The sequence below is a fragment of the Panthera tigris genome, chromosome B4 (assembly GCF_018350195.1).
Source record: "Panthera tigris isolate Pti1 chromosome B4, P.tigris_Pti1_mat1.1, whole genome shotgun sequence".
In the NCBI taxonomy this organism is placed as follows: domain Eukaryota; kingdom Metazoa; phylum Chordata; class Mammalia; order Carnivora; family Felidae; genus Panthera; species Panthera tigris.
The window spans coordinates 65432347-65437771 of record NC_056666.1 but is presented as its reverse complement, the minus strand read 5'-3'; the positions used below and the strand labels follow the sequence as shown (position 1 = coordinate 65437771).

The 5425-nt window shown below is 35.8% G+C and overlaps 1 non-coding gene across 1 annotated transcript; it reads right to left on the bottom strand.

The window, feature by feature from the left end:
* Window positions 1-4947: 4947 nt before the first annotated feature.
* LOC122240683 lies at window positions 4948-5068 on the bottom strand. The gene has a single exon (XR_006220454.1). It is a non-coding gene; the product is annotated as a U6atac minor spliceosomal RNA (small nuclear RNA).
* Window positions 5069-5425: the final 357 nt, after the last annotated feature.

The following is a 5425-nucleotide window of genomic DNA, read 5'->3' as shown; positions in this document are numbered from 1 at the left end:
CATTTATTTTTCACACAGTAGCCAGAAGGATATTTTTTAAAAGTCTATATGAGGTCACGTCAGATGTTGTGGCTAGGGTTCCATAAGCACAGTACTTGAAATTAAAGTACTTGAAAAGATCTAAATAAAATAGGAATTCCTATTTTTTTAAGAAAAACCTTAAAATGCTTATTAAAATGTTTCAGTATTTACTCTAAAATAATTTAGGATGCAAAAAGTATCTTGTATGAAGAGTTAGGAGTTCAGAGAAATGAAGGCATCCACTTTTAGCACCAATGAACATTTACAAAAAAACACTTCAGTGTGAAAGCCACTCAAAATCTCATTACAAAAATCTGTGGGACATTATGCACCATAACTTGGTTCATCTATTCATTCTCTTTCTGCTGTCATTGCTAAGTGCCTGGCTTCCAAATATGCCCTAGTGGTCCTCCTATCTTTCTGAGTTGACATGGCCACAGTGGAGATGCACTTGGTCTAACAAAACAAACCTATCATCATCTTTGCCTCCAGGATTTGCTCCCTCCTATAACTTTCCCACTTTTTCAGTGGTGCTACCTGGAATCAGTTTTTGAGCTATTCTCCCCTAGTTGTCCATAGCATCTAACTGCCAAATATATTGCATGTTTATATTTACTATGCCTCCTCTAACATTTCATCCTGAACCTAGTTATCCCAGCTTCAGGTTTTATGCATGGTTAAAGCAATCCAAATCCATCCAATCTCTTTCTTAGTTTCTCACATCAAAACCTGTGCCACAACCATATTTAGCACATTTCTTTAGCTTATAAATCCTCTGGTGAAATGAAATTGTAGTAGAATGCATAAATAAATAACGTAGAAAACACAGGGCAGGACAACACTCACTTGACTACCCTAATGGACACTGATTTTCCAGTTGGGATATTCCTTAGGAATGGGGCCATGACTTACAATTGATTGTTGTCCTTCTCTCTCTCTCTCTCTCTTTTTTTTATCTCCCACAATAGCTAGACAGTGCTTTGGTTATAGTAGTTGCATTGTGGAAAAAAAGATTGATCGATTAGTATCCACAGCCTCTTGCTGTTCTGCACTCAGGAGGGAGGATCCTGTGTTGACTACTAGGTTTAAACTATGCACAGTAAAGTAGATAGTGAAAGAGAAGAAGTCCTATAGAGGCTATTTGAATTCATCTGCAAGAGATCCAACTAGTCACCAAGTAAAAAGAGGAAACTAGGAAGGTTGAGGAAGATAAAGAACATCTGTGGACTGAAAGTGAGACAATTTTTAGAAAATTGAAGTGGAGAAAGGAAAATATTAATCTTTTGATAACATGGCTATGAAATATTGAAGATAAGGGGTGAGAGAAAAATTCTCAAAGTTCATTTGTATGCTATGAATGCAACCACTATGATTTTTTAAGAGAAAGCAATAAAAATATAAAATAGCTCTCAATTATTTTTTGATGCTGGATTGATATTACTTTGAATGTGACACCAGGACAGGCTTGGGCATCAAATAGCTCTGGTGTCATTTTGAGTTACAATGATGATAATGTTCCAGACCAGTTGTTTGATTGCTGTCGCAATTGTTAACATTCAGAAGCACGATGCTTAGTCTTTTTGTTATTTCTGTGAAATCTAAATGCATTGTTTTTCAGTTTTATTACCTAGAAATACCACCTTATGCAGTCTCAAAATATATAATTACAATAATGCATACATGAACTGCTTTTTATAGGTTACAAAAACAGTGTGCATTCATAACATCCTTCTTAAAATAATTAGGTAAGATATGCAGGATAGATATTGTCTCCATTTTACAAATCAGAAAACATCAACTCATAAAGGCAAAACACCAATATGTAGGTAGAAGCTGTCAGAGTAAAAACTAAAATTTTGTCTTCAGATTCCAACTTCAGAGTTCTTTAAATTTTTTTCATGTTTATTTATTTGGGGGGGTGGGTACAGAGAGAGAATCCCAAGCAGGCTCCACACAGACTGTGCAGAGCCCGATGCGGGGTCGATCCCATGAACTGAGAGATCACAACCTGAGCCAAAATCAAGAGTGCAAGGCTTAACCAACTGAGCCATGCAGGTGCCCTCCAATCTTGGAGTTCTTTAGGGGCCCTATAATTCTTGTGTACATAGAGAGAAACATAGAGGATTTTTTTATGTTTAGCTTATGCTTTTTCATTTTTTTCTCTTTTTGAAAGTTTCTAATTTGATAGAGACTCGGTGGACTGTATGCACTAATCAGCTACAAGACTTGAAAGATAATCCTTATTGGCTCTCCTGTTGCCTACTACTCTTCTGAAAGGAAGCTGCTCCTTTTGTAAATTTTGCTTAGGTGCATGACAGCTTTGCCACCTGCGTACTGTTTCGCCTTGGGCAAGTCACAGAGGGGGTTAACCTCTCCAGATATTTGTAAGGATATAATGTGATATCACAGGATGTGACAGAGAAAACACTCAAAAAATGTAAGCTATCAAGAGCATCTTTTTCTTTCATTTCTTTCTTTAATCAGTCCACCCCAATCTTAGTCTTTCATTTTAATCCCAAAAGAGCAAATGACAGGAATACATCAGCTTTTCCTTTTTCTTTATCCTCTTCTACCAGTCATATGAAATAGTGCAACTTTCAGACATATAGGAAATTTTTCAAAAACATTAACTCAATATTATTGAAGACATCAACTCAACACTGTAAGACAAAACAAACGGCAGTGTCTCATAACTAGCTAACAGCAGCCTCAAATTTAGAGTAATGTAGAAATAAAAAGGCAGCTGCAGCTTTGGCATTTTAAGGTTAACTATTTCTTTCATAAGAGAGAGAGAAAGAGAGAGAGAACTTGCATAAGTGCAAGCAGGGGCAGGGCAGAGGGAGGTAGAAGGAGAGAGAGACTCTTAGGCAAGTTCCATGCCCAGCATTGGGCTCCATGCTGGGCTCTATCTCAGGACTGTGATATCACGACCTGAGCCAAAAATCAAGATCAACTATACATATATATATATATATATATATATATGCATATATATATACACACACATATATATGTATATATATGTTATATTATATTATATTATATTATATTATATTATATTATATGTATACACAATACATATAGCCAAAATCATGACCTGAGCCAAAACAAACTATATATAGTTGTTTTTGTTTCTGTTTTTCCTTTATTTATCTTTCTTTCACAGCATAAGTCATGATAAATTTCTCTGCAGTTTTAATTTCTGGAAGAATGCAGAGGAACACCGCTTATATAAAGCACATTGCCTAGTAAAACTCGATCACTTAATCAAAAATAATCTCATGGTTGATAAACATAGAACAGCAAATATTGTAAGTTATTAGAGTAAATTAATTTTTAAAAGTTTTAGAATGTTTATTGATCGGTGTGTACAAACTACAACTAAGTGAATTAAATGGTGGAAAGAGAAGTGAGACAAACTTTCTATTATCTCACTGGTGGTTAGAATTAAAAGGGTAGGATAAGAAAGAAAAAAAATCATGGCAGAGATAATGCAAACCGTAAGAGGAAGCATGCAATAATTGTCAAGGGACTCTTAAAAGGAGAGAAGGTATTCCAAAACTGGGTAAAAGGCAGTAGCCAAGAATACAGACTGGATGTTTGAATTGGGACTGGAAGAAAACACAGTTTCAACATAAAAGGTGGTAAAAACTTTTTTAAGAAGACTAGCATGAGACCAGCAGGGAACAAAATCACACTTACATTAATAGGAAATCTTTCTGTTTATTCAGTTTTAAGCCAAAATGGGTGAGAAAGCTTTTTGGAAGTAATGTATGGAGGCCTAGAAAGCCACCTTGGGTATTTAAACTTAATGTCATAGTCGGTAAGGAGCTGCATGATCCAAGCTCTGCTTCTGAAAGACTAATAGACCAAGTGTAATTAAAATAAATTAAAAGGGAGAAAGTTGTGGAAAATCAACGATTGTTTAGATGAAGGTAGTAAGGGTCTGAGATAAAAAGGTGAACACTGGATGCTAAGGAGGTAACAAAGTTGAAAAATAATGAAGTCGCCAAACTTATAGGACTTTAAATTGAAATATAATACACATGTTAAAAAAAGTACATATCTTTGTTTACTCTCAGGTGTATATAAACTACCTTAATTATCACAAACCAGCACCTATATCAAGGAAGAGACCATCCCCAGAAGACCCCACTTTCTATCTCTACCTCTCTCCATTCTACTGCTCTTTCACACCACACATTACTTTCAATTGCCTTCATATTTTACATAAATGCAATTTTCCATGATATTCCCTCCTGTTTGGCTTCTTTAACTCAACACCATGCTTGTGATATTTATCCAAGTATGTTAGCTTGTCCTCATGGCTGTATGGCATTATACCACATAGATGGACCATAGTTATTTACCCATTCAACTGTTGGCGGGCATTTGGGTGGTTTTCAGTCTGGAGTAATAACATATAATGCTGCCACGGACTTTTGGGTGAACGATTTTTGGTTGGATATACATGTAGGAATTTAATTCCTGGGTCACACACATGTTGCTGTAGTAGATCATACCAACTCCTTTTCTGATAGTTGTAGCAGTTAATGCTCACGTACCAGTATATGAATTCCAGTTTTTCCATATCCTTCCCAGTGCTTGGCATTTTCTGTCTTTAACATTCCAGTCATTCTGGTGAGTACACAGTAGTTGGTTCTCATGGGTTTCATTTTGTATTTCCTTAAAATAAATAGTAGAGTTACCATATTTTCTTTTCTTTTTTGCCATTTCAAAGTCCTCTTTTGTGAAGTGATGAGTTTCTTAAGTACTCTTGATAGAATTCCTTTGTCAGATATGTGTGGCAGATAAGTTCTCCCACTCACTGCATTGCCTTTTGACTCTTAATTTTGTGTTTTAATGAAGAAAAAAACGTTAATGTTAATGCAGTTCGATATACCACTTGTATCTCCGACAATTTGTGCAACATCATAATGAGAGGCCATGAAGTGCGTAGCAATCCCTTAACCATGAATGTGTTACATTAGTAACTAGGTTCTTCTCATCTTTTTCAAGAGTACTAACCTCTCCTTTCATACAGCACTCATTTAACAAGACTTTACCAGGAAAGGAGAAGACATAAATGATTTCTCCAAGTTGCCCACTCTGGGTGATCTTGAGGTACTATTAACAGAATGAGACAAGTCAGTAATAAATGCCTGGATAGGGATAAAGACAGTTTTTGATTTGGGATACAATGAGTTTGAGGTATTTATGAGACATTGAAATAGAAATTTCCAGTAGGCCTCAGATTTTCAGGAACAGCGTGATTGTTGAAAGGGTGGAATTGGTTGAAATTACTGAGAGGGAGACTATAGATAAAAGAACATGAATGGGAACAGAACCTTAATATATATGTCCAGGTAGTAGTTGGAGGAGGATATCACAAATCTCTATCTCC